Consider the following 17,355-nt stretch of genomic DNA (forward strand, 5'->3'; position numbering starts at 1 on the left):
CTGATCGTTTGCATTATCTAAGGGCCTTATTGCAGACTACTACAAGGATTTTAGCAGAAAAATGAGATGTGGTCATTGTAAAGTTTTGGACAATGCAGTAACATAACATGACTTGAATTGCAAAATGAAGACTAGACTGTAGAGGAGCGAATACAGAGGCAGGGAAAGAATATTGCACCTGTGCAGCCAAGAGCTGATAGTGGTTCGAGTCAGAGTTGTAGCAGTGTAGGTGGTAAGAAGTGATTGGCTTTCGGATGCTGTGGCATTAAGAATGACAAGACTCAAATTTCAGCTCTCTAAGAGAAGTGTACAAAAACCATTGCTGGATGAACAATAGAGTTATTCCAAAGAAGCCCTCAGAGCCATAAAGGCCAGGTAGTTAAAACACCAAGGTCTGAGTGACAATAGATGATGTCCCCAAAGACAACTGATTTGAAATGTGGGTAAATTTTAAAACTCTATATTGGCAAGGCTCAAATAGCATAATTGAGTAGCAGATAGAAATGTGAATTCTGATTCTATCATAGGCTCCGTTTGTCTTTGCTCACTTTCTTTTTTTGTGTGTGAAGGTTGGCATGGGGTAGATGGGTAGATGTGAGCTTAAACTTAGAAGAAGCAGAACCACATTTAATTGAAGGATATTTCTTTTTATTGCTGACTATTTCATTGCATGAATATATTATAATTTGATTACCCATTCATCTGTTGATAGACATTTATGATACTTTCAATTTTTAACATTATAAATAAAGCTGCTATTAACATGCATGTACAAGGCTTTTTTGTGTAGACATATGGAATTGATGTCTTTTTTCAAAATAAGTGCTCTAGTCTCCCATGACTGTTTTTTAGTATCTTTTCACTTAAGATATACTTTCATTTTTAGGAGCAATTTTAGGTCAATCTTAGGCTAAACCTCCTCTCCTCTCTTCTGTGCTGTTTTTCCTAAGCTGCACCACCTCTCCATGTAGTAGGAGAGTGCTTTTTATGCTTACAGGTAATTTGAAGATTGGGTATCTCTTTCTCTTAATTATGCTGTGGGTGTGGGTTTTGCTTTATTTATTCTTACTTATCATCATTTTTTTTGAAGGGTATGTTGGAAGATTGGAATGAAATGGTCAACATTGCTTTGACTACCAACTATAGAGGTGTAAAGAGGAAGAGAGTGACAGAGAGACATCAGGTCCCAATCCCTGGAACCTGCAATTATTACCTTATAAGAAAAAAGGGTTTTTGCAAATATGATTACATGAAGAATTGTATAATGTAGAAAGTATTGTGGATTTTCTGGGTGTCTCTTAAATGCAATCACAGAGACAGGCAGAGGGGGATCTGACCCACACGCAGAGGAGAAGGTGATGTGAGGACAAAGCGGAAAGAGATTTGAGGATGCTGGCCTTGAAGATTGGAATCCAAGGAGTGCCACAATCCAAAGAAGGCCACCAGCCACCAGAAACTGGAAGATCAAGGAAGGGGTTCTTCCCCTAGAGCCTCTGGAGGGAGCGTATTCCTGCCGAGACTTTGATTTCAGCCCAGTTCCGCTGATTGAGGACGTCTGCTCTCCTGAACTGTGAGAGAATACAATTCTGTTGTTTGAAGCCACCCAGTTGTAATTCGATACAGCAACCACAGGAAACTACTACACAGAGGGTTCCTTATTTAACTTTATGGAGACTTGAAGATAGTAAAGTGCAACTATAATGCAAAAAGGGAAAACTTAAAACCGAACCTCAGATGTCTCTCCACTTAACGGCCACTCAACATGTCCATTCACAGAGCAATTATTATTGACAATTTTTCTCCTCAGTCTATATGCTGACATTATGTTCCAGGGACCCTGTCTTACCCGACAATAGAGGATCAACATATATTTGAGAGATGTTGACTGAATCTGCGCTTTTCTGCTATATTCTCTAACTTCTTTTCCTGCCCCTCAGCATCATCTCACTGCTTATACAAGAGCCAAAACAAAACAAAACAAAATAGAACAAACAGTTTGCACGATAGGAAGCTTTCCAGAGAGGCACCGCTCCACCAGTGAAGTGAGCTATGAGCATCATCATGCGGAAGGATGAATTTACTAATCTGGAACCCCCGAAATGTGGATTATTTCACTGTTTCAGGTCTTCTTCAAATAAAGAGTAAAAAGATGGTATATTTTTAGGCTTACTAAATCAGCCTCTACTAGGATAAAGTAAAGAGTCTATCTCAAAGACACATTTCAGTTCCCACTCTTAGAACCAATAAGAAATCAGGAATATTCTAGTCTACCTCCAGAGCAGCCTGGTACCACTGTTAGAAGTATCTAACTGCTTCTTTTCTTGCTTTAATTTTCTCATAATGTAATTAGCAATTAGGGAAAAAAGAATAAGCAACTTTGGAGCAAAGCAGAGAGGCTCATGTGTATATATATGTTATTTTTGTTTATTGATGTTTTCAATTGTGAAGAAAATCCTCAACACATAATTGACGAAAAGAATTGTGGCTAACATGCAAGCAATTGATCAGTAGTTCAAATTACTCTAAATATGTGCAAAAATATAATTGCCTAGTATTTAAAAACAATTTCCATGTAGGTAGTGTTTTAAGTATATGCTTTGATCATCACAAAACCACCCCAAAGGACATAAGATAGCTCATAATACAGTAATTTCATAGAAGGAAAACAATGAAGCTCAGAGTAGTTTGGTCACTTGCCTCAGATCACAGAGTACAGCTCCCTTATGTCTAATTAGGACATTAGAATGTTCTTTGCACTTATCTTTTTGTGACAGGTTAAATTTACCAGTACTCACACCATGAATTCACTTGAGAAGGGAGGAAATAATCCTACTACAATTCACACAATTAGTACCAGTGCATTGAATAATGTGTTAAAATTATTAATCATTTTAAAATTGGGCTAAACCATCATTTTTGGAAAATTTGCAATGTTCAAATGTGAACACAGCCTCTGAATATTTGATCCTGTAAGAAATTGTTCAATGTGAACTCATTTTAATAGGAACTCAAGTGTGTATAATAATAACAATCAGTGGGAGTAGTATTTTCTTTATTAATATCACAAAGCAATACATTTTATAAAATGAATAATTTCATTTCTAGGCCTAATGCCTTTGCTATAAAACGAGTATTCAATTACCTTTTTCATCCTTTCTCACAGAACTGAAGAATTCAAAATAAAGACTAAAAAAATGAACACAAGGGAAAAATTTGGTAACCCTTAAGAATCTGCAGAAAGCTTTTCCATGTTTCTTCTTTGCTTAGCAAACCCAAAAGCCAATACAAGAGGTCTGTCTACTCTGAGATTTACATCCCTGCGGCAGTGCAGTGACTTGAGCTGTTAATTGAAGTTTCTCTTCCTGAGCCATAGACTACCAGGCCAAAAAGTAGCCTTTTGCCAATCATATTGTGTATTGCAGCATTGCTCATGAAGGCAAATAGCACATGTTTTGCTCCTTGGCATTTCTTCCATTTTTCTTTAGCTTTTCTAAGTAAATAAGGATGACACCAGCTATTGTATGTATTAATGAGATATATGTTCTGCTTCTTCTTGCAGCCAACAAAGGAAAAGTTTACTTTTTTTTTCTTTTCTTTTTTTAATTTTTGTTTTGAGGAAATAAGCTGTTGCTTTACCTTTGTGGTCTAGTACTAAACCAAAGAAATCTATATCTTCTCTGAATGTGAGAATATTCGTCTACTTTTTTATTCAATAATTCACTTATTTTCAATACTTTATTCAATTACCGGTTTGTTATTGCGTACAATGTACCAAGCAGTCTTTGAAATGCTAGAAATATAATGAATAAGCTACAGTCCCAATTCTCAAGACACTGAGTTTATTATGGCAGGCAGATAAGGGAACCTAATTCTCTCACATCGAGTGCTATGTCAGAGCTGTGTTTGGTTTCATAAAAGAGCTCTGAGGGGACGCTTCCAACTGAACCTGAGTGTTTCAGGAAAAGTCTCTCCGAGGAAGCGGTGTTTGACATTTCCATAATAGTATTGATTTTGTTATCAACACCACCTGGGGCTTATTTTATAGGCAATCTTATTTCATGAAATTCTTCCATGAACAAAGAGCCAACATCCTTTGATATCTATTTCAGGAAGAATTTTTCCTTGTCCTATGTTCATGCTTTAGGGTGATAGGTGAGAAATGAAAATTGAGAGGTAGAATTAGTAACGAAATGAACTCCTGTCTACCTGTGTTCCCAGGTGGGATTAATAAATGAAGATGGGAGAAAGGTCCTGTGTAAGTGACTATACAGTATACATTATTTTATTTTTTTCATTATATGGTAAATATGTTTATATACTTGGTAAATATGTCAATAGAAAAGGTACTGTAGCAATGACAGTGTTCATCACAAAATATCATTACATTTAAACCCCCAAATCACTACCAAATACTTGGCTGTAGAAACTGAAACCTAACACTTGAATTGGCCATTATAACAGGAATTTTGAAACTTCATACCAATTATTATCCTTGGCTTCAAATTTTCTTGAGTAAAAATAATGTTCAGAACCATGTATATAGGTCTTTTCATTTGTCCTTGGTTACAATGTTCTGGTGCCCTTGATGACCATTCTTTTTTTTCCTTTTTGAGGAAGATTAGCCCTGAGCTAACATCTCCCACCAATCCTCCTCTTTTGCTGAGGAAGAATGGCCCTGAGCTAACATCTGTGCCCATCTTCCTCTATTTTATATGTGGGACGCCTATCACAGCATGGCTTGCCAAGTGGTGCTATGTCCACACCCGGGATCCAAACCAATGAACCCCGGGCCCCTGAAACAGAACGTGGGAACTTAACCATTGTGCCACTGAGCCGGCCCCTCGATGACCATTCTAAATATGCATTTCCCAACACCTTGTTCAACATCTTTGCTCATCTCTTCTAGAGAAGACAGAGGAAATCGGGCATGGACCATTTCATCTTTTTGCCATCCACGCCTACAGACATTAACGCTGTAGCTCCTTGCTTCCTTTCCTCTAGTCTCTGATAATAAGGTTTCCCTCATGTCCTGTTCAAGTTAACTCCTTCACCAATTTGAACTTTGATTCCACTTCCTCTTCTACTCTTGGAACTTTACCATCTCAGTTACCTCTTCCTTCTGCAGAATCTTCAAGCTCCGTCTCTTTCTCTTCTGACTTTTTCCCTGTAGCATGTAAATATGTTTACACCTTTTCCATCCTAACAAAAATCAACATAAAAATCACTTAACCCTCCATACGTGCCTCTGGCTACAATCCAGTTTCTTCCACTACATTCTCACAAAGCCTGTGTACTTTCACAGTCTCTGTTTTCCCACTTCTGGTTACGCTTCACCCCATCACAAATGACTAAAGTCCCTGTTGACTATTATATTGCCAAATTCAGTGTTATAAAAATGAAACTCTCTCTTGTTTTTGGCACCTTTGATCATTATCTCCATTAAACAAATTTTCTGTCCTTGAAATTTTACTTACTTTGTTTCCAAGACAGCTTCACGTTAACCCTGAAGGCTGCTGTAGTAGCCTCTTAACTCTTCTCTGGTCTTTTAGGCTGACGTGTCATCTGAGTTACAAGAGTAACCTAACTACAGTGCAAATCTTACCATCTCACTTCCCTAATTAAATCAATCAGAGACTTCCCATCATCTGAAGAGTCAAATTCTAACACCTTAAAAGCAAAGTGAAGTCCCCCTTGATTTGACCTTGACTCTCCTCCAGCTTCAGCTCCTTGTTTTTCTTATATTCTGTCTTCTAACTTTTGGTGCTCCCAGAATTTCAACTTTTATTTACTATTTTCCTTAGTCACACACTCTCCTGAATGACATCTGCTCTTACGGTTTCACCTTTTTGGTAATCACTTCATAATCACCTCAAATTCACCATGTCAAAACTGAAATGATCCTTTCCAATGTAAATATGTTCATTTGGTTCATTTTTTCACTTATGTAAGTTGTGTAAGGTAAATCACTTTATAGCAACAAATGTTTAATTAAATACAGTGAAGTTCAATCCAGGTCAGTAATGAGGCTTTGCTTCTGAGAGTCATTCAGGGATGCAGACTCCTTCTATGAAGTCTACGTCCTCTCCTGGCGGCTTGGAGGACTTCTCAGAGCCCTATGCATCCAAAGGAGTCAGAGGAATAACTGCGAGATTGCAAAACGTTTTTGTGACCCAGGACCTGAAGTAACAAATAACAATCCTAGCTATATTCCAGTGGTAGTACAAAGTCCTAAGACCACCTTCACTGCAATCAAGGCTGGAAAATGTGGTTTATCTTTTAGCTTTGGAGGAAAAGTAAAGGGGCAAGCTGAGAACACAACATCGTCTCTGCCATAACCATTGCATGTCAAATCATTTTTTCCTCCTCTACTTCCTAAATACATTTCAAATCTGTTACCACCTCTATCTTTAATCCAGCTAAACTCATTCTCATGGGACAGACCTTGTTATTTCTCAGAACTACTGTAACACCCTCCAAACTGCCTTCTGGTTTAACCTTTCCTTTCTATCATCTACACAGCTGCAGGAATAATCAAAGTAAAATGAAATATTTACCTATAAAACTCCCCTAATTAAATCCTTTCAGTGACTTCCTATCATATACAGAACAGAATATTGTACAATAGGAAAATAAGGTCCCCCTGACTTGAAATCTGCCTATTTCACCAGCTACGCATTAATTTTACTTTATGCTCATCCAAGAGTGAAACACTTCTGATACCTTGAACACACACCATTCAGTGTCTTTGTTCATTCTGTTTCCTAATCTGGAATGCCTTTCACCTCCCTACTGCATAATCCTTCAGGATGAATTAGCTGCCTTTCATCAAAACTTGCATAATCTCTGGTGCCTTTATCAACCAGTGATTTCCTTCATTGTACACAACATTCTGTGCAAGTGCCTAAATAAGTCACTAAGCTATGAGATCCTTAAGAATAAGGGCTGTATCTTACTCACTTTTCATTCTCAGCTCTAGCAGATACTCAGCACATAGTAATCATCTATAAATATAAGTCAAATGAGTAACCTACTCACAAGCACAGACTTACCTTGAAACTCAGTTCCTTTGCCTGTGTCCCTTGTACCCTTCTTATGCCTTGTCATTCACTTCCATGGGACTAGTTCCAGACTTTTTCTGGTCTGCTGGCTGGAGTTTGGTTTGCATGGCCAGAGAACTATTGGTCTATTAAATTCCCCACTTTTGTACCCTGCCCTTATGATGGATACCCTGGCATTTCATGAGCTTCATATGACTCTTTGGCACTGTGTTATAATCCCAGGGGAGCCTATCTAAGCTTTCTGGAATTGATCCCTCAAACCATGTTGGTTTCTTGTAGTGGATATCTGTCTTGTATAATAGATTCCTGCTTGTAACCCCAGCTACCACTCTGTGCTCATTCAAGTAACGAATAATGTCTCACAATCAAGGCTGTTTCCTATTCTAACAATAGACATTTAAAAGATGTGTATTTCTACCATTCAGTGGGATCAAGAGTGTAACCATGATAACAGTGCAAAACAATACAAATAAATTCAATTGGAGCAACAGAAGAATGTGGACAGCAATCTAAGTGGAATTTCCTGTTCTGTGAATTCGAAAATCATTGGTGCCAATTGGGAATTGTACTTTACAAAGCAATCCAAAATTGAGTAGAAAGTGCTCTCTATTAAGTTTTGGTCTCATTTCAAAACGGTAGAGCCAAGACTTCTTCTTCCAATGTCTTGATTGATAGCTTTCAAATTATGATTCAGGAAGAAGTACATTAGTTGTATTTGTGCCTCACAAAGAATACATCGATTTTTATTAATTAGTGCCATTGAATTAAGTTAAATTATTGGGAAAAAGGAACACTAGTGCATAGCTTAAAATGCCTGAATGTTTAAATAAATACTGTTTAGAAGTTAAGTATCTGGAATTCTCTAATTTGAAGTATACCTTGATACCTTTTCTGATATGCAAAGGGAGAATAGAAAGCATTAAAATATCTCAATTTAAGGATTTCAGGAAAACTTTCATTTCCTTTGTGGTTTTCTTTTAAGGAGGCATGTATACAGTTCATTTGAGAGCTTTTGCTAATGGACAAAAAAACCCCTAAATTATATTTGCATGATATATATTATATTATATATGTTGCGTCAAATATGTCTTTGTTGCTGAAAAACTTATTTTCTTAATTCTATTTGATTATTTAAGAATAGATATAAAGATTACACTTTTCTTTTTCAAATTATGAGTTTAAGCATCCAATATTAGGTCAAATATAATAAATAAGTCTACACTTTGACAAACAAATAGTGTTTGCTTCATCTCAAAAGGTGACAAATCCATTTCCCAGGCTATGCATTATACTTTGGTCAGTCCTGGTACAGATTCTAATGTTGGCCATTCATCTTCTGTCAGTTATTTATATAAATGCCAGCTCTTCTAGGATTTATAAATAGATCATTTAAAACCAAAATAAACCAAGATGCATTAGTTCTGTCTTGTGCAGTATGAATTACTGAAGATAAATAATCTTTCTTGAATTAACTCAGAAAAATAGAATATAAGAAAAGAATACTGTTTGATTCTCCAGCAAAAGATCTAACTTAATTAATGATAACTCTGAGTATTAGGAAGTGATTTGTCAATGTCAGTGTTTTTAAATCTCAAATTATGCTAAGAGTTCAGAAAATGTTCCATCATTGTCTATTTCTGTATCCTCTACACACACACACACACACACACACACCCCAAATGAGCAAGACAATTGCTCAGAACTGAGAAAACACAATACTCATGCAAATTGTAAATTGTTTCAGACTGCCCAGCACAAGAACATTTTACCCATATAATAGCTAAACTAGAATTAGGTGAGGACCATAGAGCACCTTTGAGTTCTGAGGGTTCTTGGGAAGCAGATGGAAGGTGGAAGCAGTGCTGAACCTCAAGAGAGTTTATCCTGAAAACGATGAGGATGAAGAGGGGAAAGTCTCCAAAACGTCTAGTTGTTTCCGTAACAAAGAAAAGGAGTAATTTCCAAAAAAGGGAGTATCAAAGACTTGTGAACATTATTGTTACTAGCAAAAACATTGAATATTTATCTACAAAGCTTCATAAAGTTCTTCAGAGTATAGTCCAGCTGTCATCTCCTCTGTCAAAGCAGTTTGAATTGAGTTTGAATTGATTTTGCTCTCCTGTGTATTTCTGTAACATTAATATTTTATGAACACACTCCTTTAGAGCACCTATCACTACACTGAATTTAAATTCTATGAAATCTCTCTGTCCTCATAGACTCTGGGATCCTTGAGAGCAGGGACTGTGCTTATTTCACCCTTGTGTCCCTCCACTAGTGCCACCACCACTGCTCCAGTGTGGAGCACTATGGCAAGCATTCAATAAACACGTCTTGAATAAATGACTGATACACAGTGAGAGAACATCAAACATATGGCAGGCTGAGTAGTTTAATCACAGACCATGGATAACAGGGAGCCAAAAAAGCAGATGCCACAAATTCAAATTCTTAGTAGGTTTCCTAGAAGATGACAAAAATGCAACAGGTAAGAAAAAGGGGACTGACCCTGTGACTGAGGGGTTAAGTTCATGCACTCTGCTTCAGTGGCCCGGGTTTGCTAACTCTGATCCTGGGTGCAGACCTACACATCACTCATCAAGCCACACTGTGGAGGCTTCCCAAACAGAAGAACTAGAATGATTTACAACTAGGATATACACTTATGTACTGGGGTTTGGGGAGAAATAAAAAAAAGAGGAAGATTGACAGTAGATGTTAGCTCTGGGCCAATCTTCCTCAAGAAAAAAAAAAGGTTTTCTAGTGTTAATAAAAAAGCCTGTAAAATAAGCTATAAGGTTGATGATAAACCGCAGTTAATAGTTGGCCACAGTATAAGGGAGAGAAGAGGGATCGATGTGTGCTGTGGGAAATATACTCCCTGGTTTAATGATATGCCTCTCTCAATTCCAATCTGTTGTGTCAGCAAGGAAATCTGGATTCAATATTGTTAGATGTACCAATTTCTAAGGAAAGTCAGAAATTGAGTATTTACATGACATATTCCAATTCTAACACATTGGCTTTTTTTAAAAAAACACATAGTGTGAACCAAACAAAACACATTCTACGGGTCTGAAACAGAGGCCGAGAGAGCTGTCAGGCCCTCTGAAGAGCTCTGTGCAGGACTGACAAAGCTGAATCAGTATTTTAGGAAGTTTAGTTTCACGCCAGACTGTTTCAAGGCTGATTCCAGGCTGATGCAGAAGTATATTCAAATTCAGTTCCCAAGGTCTTGAGTCCAGAAGCATGGTGGCGATCGCTTACAGATAATACTTTTATAATCTTCTGCTGTGTTTCCTATATTTGACTCTCCTGGGTGACCACTACAATGGCACAGCCTAGTCAGTTCAGATATTAGGATCTTTACGTTTCAAATGTTATTGTCCTTTCCCCTTTACTTGTATCACTGTCATTGAGTTACTATTTCCTACTACATTTCCCATAATTCTTCACTACATTCATTCCACCCAGCCAGCTCTCTTTTTCACCCTCCCTAGAATCTGACAGGCCACAGAAATATCTGATTTCAAAGAGATGCTCGCATTCTGTACTGATGCCATCTAGGAGTGTAAATGCCCCATGTCACACTGCTGAGTGGAGAAAGGTAAGAAAAATCATTACAGGTCTTTATATTTTCTTATCTTTTAAAGTGTTTTGAAGAGACAGAAATGTTTTATTTTTCAGCCGATGTCTTAGAAATTTATTTTTGTTCCATCTGTGCAAATCCAAATGCAATAAAAATTTTGAAGGATAGAACTGAAATGTGTACTCAAAATGTGACACCAATAAGATTACAAGAAATAGTGAAGGAAGTCTTCTGTAAGACTGACAATGACTGACTCCAACAGCATGGATTTGAATATAAATCTTGCACAAATAAATGGACTACTAAGAAAAAATTAAGCTGCTATCCTGCCTGACGAATATGCCATTATAGCAATACAAAGACAAACAGATTCGTTTAAGTTAGGCTAGAGGCTTAATTTTTTTCACAACTATCATCAGAAAGTACATATTAAGTTCCTATTCTCAACTCATTTCATGATATAAATTTTTTTCACATTTTGAAAGTAGGGAAATCAATGTTTAAGACAAAAAACAAAATATACAAAGAAAATTTGAATTGGCTAAAGCAAAGTTTAGTTACTTTGGTAGCAATAGGATTTTTTTTTTAAGTAGATGTGAGTGTAATCAGATAATCCTATTTTCCAACTAATGGAGATTATGGTTCTATCTTAAATGTATGCATTTGAAGATTATGTTTGATTATTTGCTGCCTGGGATTGATATAAAATTGGCATATTACAATATGCCATGATGTGATTAACCCAGTTGCATATCATTAAACCATTATTTAGTAATTAACAGTGTTCTTATAAAAAGAATGAGATACATTCATCATTTATTTTCAATACAGCTTTGTATAATTAGAATAATATGCAATTTGATCTATTAAGTTACCAATTAAATACAAAATACTTAATAGGTACCAGAGAGTTGTGCTCTGAAATTGCACAATTGTCCATTGTGTGGTCATTTCTCTCACTGTCCCTTCTTCCAAAGCATGGGGGAGCAATCCATAAAATACATTCATGGAAAAGGGAATATTAAGAAACAATGAGAGCCACAAAGAAGTCCTGAAGTGGCCAATAGTGTTACCCTTCTCCAGGCAAGTAGAAAAATCTAATTTGTGTTCTATCTCCTTTCCAGGCCCCTACTCGGTGCCTTTGAAGATGAGTATAATTAATAAAATGGCACCAAACTGTCAGAAAAAGAAAACAGAAAAGGGCACAGTTTAAGTGCCTAGATTATAGAAAAATTGGAAATTTTAAATAGAGTATTTCTGAACAACGACGAGGTGGTTTTTCCAACTTCCAATTAGGGATTCTATCTTTATGAAGATTCGTGTCCCTGGCAAGAGATCAAAGTCATATATTCTTATTATTCTCTCCCAATTTATCTTTAATGTGCTATCAGATGAAATTTTATCACTTTATTCAGAGTTTATCACTTTATTCTGCTCAAGAATTTAACACTGTCTACAATATCAAATCCAATCTCATACATTTTTCAAGATAGTCACAGACTAGCCTTTGTTACTTTTAGAATACTAATGATGATGGTAAAAACAATAAAAGCTAACATTTTTCCTAGGTATTGTGCTAAATGTGTCATATTACCTCATTTAATTCATGGTGGTGAAAAAAATGGGGAAACTGAGGCTGTGAAAAGTAACCTAACTTGGCCTGAGTCTTACTGCTTCTATGTTGCAAAGTCGAGCTAAATCCAAGGTTGTATGTTACCTTCCAGTACGTGCTACAAACTTCACAATATTCCACCACTCCTTAACCTCCTCTGTACTCTCTCTGAATCAGACCAGACTCTTCCATGTACTTGGTATTGACTCATTCTTTTCTCAATGTCTTAGTTCATGCTATTTCCTCCCTTAAAGTGTGTACTTTATTGCTTAGCCAAAAACACTTCCTCTTTCAAGGCGTGAATCCCATGCCTTTTCCTCCAAAGCTATTCCACCCCAAATGCATACCTTGGATCTAAGACTCATTCATATTACCATAGTGCCTAGTGAAGAGATACAAAGGTGGCTATCTTTCAATAAATATCTTTCTTGAAAACATTAATAGTAAGGACACAAATAATCCATTATAAAACAAAGAATGGTGTATGCACATTTGATTCCTTGTTACAAAAGATAGGTTTGCTGCCAGACATATTTTCTGTGCCAGATTTTCCATCATCAACAAAATTTTCAGAAAGATTTTCATTCACTTTCTGACTGCCCTTGGCCCGTGCCCAATTTTTTTCTTAAGAGCTTCCAAATTTACAAGTGCTGCTGCTGAGCACAAGCAGTATACAGCCAGAGCAAGAATTTTTCTTATAGAGAAATGGGATCCATTTCAATTTGGAGGCAAAAGAGGGAACTCTTCTGAGGTTGTACCCATTGTCAGGAATGGTGGGCTCCACTCCTCTTTTGACTTTTCCTCACTACTTTCTCTGCTCCCTTTTCCCTTGGAATCAGGTCCATTCACACCCTTGGGATGAGTCTTGGCTTGGCCATGATACTAAAGGAAAGCTCTTCTTGAGAACATGGTGGGTTCACTAAAGCTCCAGTATATTTTACTACATGTTATTCTGACACCTTTACCCAAATCCTAAGCTCATGATGCCCAAACTCCTTTTTGTCTCTCTGATACATTCATTATTGGCAGGGCAGCGATGACTGCCAAATTGGCAGGCTGGTGGTGGGGAGGGGGGCTGCTCTGGACCCTAGACAGGACTGACTAGGTAGATCAGTTGCCATTTCTTTATGCTAGGCGACATCAGGTGCATAGGTATCACTTCAAGAATGTCAGTTTAGATTCGCTGCATAATTGTACTTACAGAAGAGTCAGCATGGTGTAGTGATTGAATGGACTCTGAAGCCAGACTGTTTAGGTTTGAGTTCCAGCTCTGATACTTACACACTGTGTGACCTTGAATAACTTAGTTATTTGACCTTATAATATCTCAGTTTTTTCGACTACAAAACAGGGATGATAATAGGTCTTATCTCATAGGGTTTTTGAGACAATTAAAATGAGTTAACATATGTCAAGCCTACAGAGCAATGATAGCACTCAACAGTGTTAGCTACTACTGTTTAATATTTGTTGAGTAAATGAATACCAAATAATGAATTTATTTTATAATAGGTTTTTTTCACTTGTCTCCTTCCTCCTCAAGAACAAGAACTACTTGAGAGCAGAGAGCAGGTATTACTCCTCTTTGTGCATCCCCAGCAGTTTCATGGAGGATGGTACATTGTATGTGCACAATGACTGTTGAAGGAATGAAAACTGTGGTCATTAGAGAGAAGGGGTAAAGTGAAGTAGAGTTAAGCTTGTAAGAGTCAAAATTATTTAGGAGTAATGAGACTATTATGTTGGCAGTTTTGTCCCCATCAGTGTTGAAGTCATGTCCAGAGTGATGGCAGTAGTTAAAGTGAAGAGGCAAATCGTGAAACAGATGTCAAAGTTCTGAGGAAAGAAAAAAGTATGAACCTAAAATGTAAGAAGGCATTGGCATGGAGATTAGCTTCGACTGCTGGCACAAACCACTTATAAACAGAAGTATCCAACATATAAAGAGCTTCCATGAAGAGGAAGGTGTATTGTCTGGTGATACCTGGGGAAACGGAATGCCAACACTACTCATAGTATGTGAGATATGAAGTATCCCTTTAAGATGACTGAGTATTCTTTATCTCCTATCTTCAATGTCCTAAAGCAATTTTCAAAACAGAGCTTATGATATCCTTCATTTTCTTCCACCAAAATATATACAAATCAACAACAACAGTATCATGGGATGAATCATGTCCCTTAAAAATTCATATGTTGAAGTCCTAACCCCCAGTACCTCAGAATATAACTGTAATTGGGAATAGGGTCTTTAAACAGATAGTTAAGATAAAATTATCATTAGTGTGGGCCCTAATTCAACAAAATTGACTTCCTTATAAGTAAAGGAAACTTGGACACAGACAGGTACAGTGGGAAGATAATGTGAAGACACAGGGGAAAGTTGACCATCTACAAGCCAAGGAGAGAGACCTCTGAAGAAACAAACTCTGCTGACACCTTGGTCTTGGACTTCTAGCCTCTAGAACTGTGAGAAATAAATTTCTGTTGTTTAGACCATGTAGTCCATGATACTTTGTGAGGGCAGCCCTAGCAAACTAATACAAACAGCAAAAACAATCTGTTCTTCCTCTAGTCTTTGTCATTTCAGTAAGTGGTACCATTGTCCTTATAGCTGTTAAAGTCCAACACCAACGAGTCAGTTTTTATTTCCCTTTTTCTCTTGCTGCTTGAGCCCACATCTAATCCATCAGCAAATTCTTTTAACTCTACCCTGAAATATACCCCAATTCAACCAAGTCAACTCGGCACCCCTGTTTCAGCCGCCATCATCTCTCTCTGTCTCCCTCTTCAAACAATCTCCTATCATTCTCCTCTCAAACTGTGCTACAGCCACCGTGACTTTTTCCCTTCTTCAGAGATGCTAGGTTCATTCTCATTCTGGGAAGTTTTCACTTACTTGCTAGTTATTTTCTCTGCCTACAATTATCTGTGCCCTCCTCCCCCGGGATCTTTGTATCATTGATCTTTCTGGTCATTTGCGTCTCAGCTAAACGTGTTCTCAATGTTATAACCTCTCGAGCTAACAGCTCTGACACATAACCTTGTTTTATTTTCACATTTTTATTATTATCTGATATTTGCCTGTTTATTATTTGGTTGGTAAAGAACGTTCATTGGGATTTACTGCAAGTCTAGGATTGGCAACTTGTTCTCACAGTTGAAAACAAGAGATATTAATTGTCCCTATATTCATTTTTCTTTGTTAAAAAAAGGAAATTTAAAAAAAATCTATAACTAGAAGCAGGCAATTCTCTTCAAGTTTTATTTAGACGCAAGAAAATTGGCCCTTCTCTCAATACCACAACACACAACCATCCCATAGAGAATCTATGGAGATGGCTGGGGAACAGAGAGGCAGAGTGTTCTGCCTCACCACTCCCCCAAAGCCAAGTATGACAAAAGGTAGAAATTGGGGGTGTCTGCAAGAAGGAAATAGTAGTAGTCCATTCCCCACTGTATGTCTACTTGAGCTATCATGTCAGTGTGACTACCTAAACACAGGGCAATGACCTGGCAAGAGGAGAGGAAAGACAGCAATCTTATTAGATGGTGAGGCAGGTATGAGGATGTTTCTCATGAGTGGATACCCCATAAGGTAGTTGGACTTTGGCTATTTTGATGATATCCAATCAAGGTGACACCAGCAGAGAGATTCTGTTGAGTACACCACTGGGATGGGAGCTGAGGCAATGCAAGAGGCAGCATTAGAATTACATCTCTCCATCTGTGGGGTTCTATGGTCAAAGACCTCAGAACGTCATGTGAAAATCTCATTTCAGGCCTGACAAGAGAGGCAGAGTTTGGATACCTGTCATACACAAGGTACCAGATGCCAAGAAGCATTTGCCGAAAACGTGACAACAAACAAACACAAGTTGGGAATAGAGACACTTGTCTCTTTGCCTCTTACTCCACTCTGCTCCCAACAATTGCCAGAAGAAAGGAGAGCTGTAAGGCTATGAATCAGATATGATACTGGAGTTTTTAACTGAAGAAAGTTAACTTTTAACAAGCAAAAATTACCAGAGAATTTTGGAATCTTCCCAAGAAAGGATTAAGAACAAAAATTGAACTCAATAGAAAACAGATAGAGAAAAAAAATTCGTATTTTTTATGTCATAGATTTGAGATACCTTAATACACTGGCTACAACTTATTAGTCTAATATATACACTCCATGTACTCTCATGTACCTCTGTATGCACAATGCTTAGAACAGTGTCTGTATATAATAGGGTAATAGAGTATAGGTGACTAAAGGACTTTGTATTTTGGGTGGTAGTTGAGCATGATGAAAATGGAAAGAAGAGAGAGAAAAGCTAGTTTTGATGTTGTAGGCATATTCAGACTAAAACCCAAGTATTCAGACATCTGATGTGATTAATCTATGTCCATGGTCAGCAGTCCATTTGAAGCCCCTAAAAAGGTTCATAGAGAAGTTCTCTTGGTAACCTCAAGAGTCCTCAGCCTAAATCCTTGAAGTGGCTAGCATTGAGAATGCTTCTACCACTTGGAATCAGCAGCGACCTCTGCTGGTTTAGAGACCTTGGGCTTCCATGGTAAAACTGGATTGTGATCAGGAGCAAATGAATCTTGAAGACAACTCTGTGCAGGTAGATAGAGGGAGAGTCCTGTAGTACCAAGAAGCTCCCTCAGAACGATTGACAGTGAATCATGCTGAGGAAGGACCCGGCAAGGTGCTAAATAAAACATAAAGCTCAAGAGATGTAAGGCAGTAACACGCTGTTAAAGTTTTGCTTTCTTTTTTACTTTCCAGACTTCCCTTGAGCTGCAGGTTGTACTGATTTCTCCCGGGTGGAAATGTGAGGGAAAAGGAGATAAGGGTAGACGGATGAGGGAGTGATGGAAACTGAAGGCCACCTCAGGGGAGTGTGATGACATCAGGAGAAGACTCCTCACCCATCCTAACAGAAATAAGTGATGGCTCACCTGCTGTGTAGAGCTCGCCATGGCCCATCACTGGTTATCAGCAGCAACACCAGCCAACCAACAGGGGACTATACCAATGGCCAGTTAAGAAAAGAGGTTGCTGTCTCTCCTCCTCTTCCCAAGGCTGGTTTTCCTCAGATATG

General features: G+C 37.7%; 2 long non-coding RNA genes across 4 annotated transcripts in view; one reads left to right on the forward strand and one right to left on the reverse strand.

Annotated features, from left to right (window-relative positions):
* Window positions 1-7,396, reverse strand: part of LOC139045165 (uncharacterized) — an 85,231-nt gene extending 77,835 nt beyond the window's left edge. Inside the window, exons 1-2 of one of the 2 annotated variants that reach the window (XR_011503048.1) lie at window positions 7,050-7,396; window positions 5,111-5,199 (exon numbers count right to left, since the gene is read on the reverse strand). This is a non-coding gene — a long non-coding RNA (uncharacterized lncRNA). The remainder of the gene's footprint in view (window positions 1-5,110; window positions 5,200-7,049) is intronic. The other variant, XR_011503047.1, reaches the window with a different exon arrangement.
* Window positions 7,397-10,572: 3,176 nt separating this feature from the next.
* LOC139045166 (uncharacterized) overlaps window positions 10,573-17,355 on the forward strand; it is a 91,315-nt gene continuing 84,532 nt past the window's right edge. Inside the window, exon 1 of one of the 2 annotated variants that reach the window (XR_011503050.1) lies at window positions 10,573-10,665. This is a non-coding gene — a long non-coding RNA (uncharacterized lncRNA). The remainder of the gene's footprint in view (window positions 10,666-17,355) is intronic. The other variant, XR_011503049.1, reaches the window with a different exon arrangement.

The sequence above is a fragment of the Equus asinus genome, chromosome 4, assembly GCF_041296235.1.
Source record: "Equus asinus isolate D_3611 breed Donkey chromosome 4, EquAss-T2T_v2, whole genome shotgun sequence".
Lineage (NCBI taxonomy): Eukaryota > Metazoa > Chordata > Mammalia > Perissodactyla > Equidae > Equus > Equus asinus.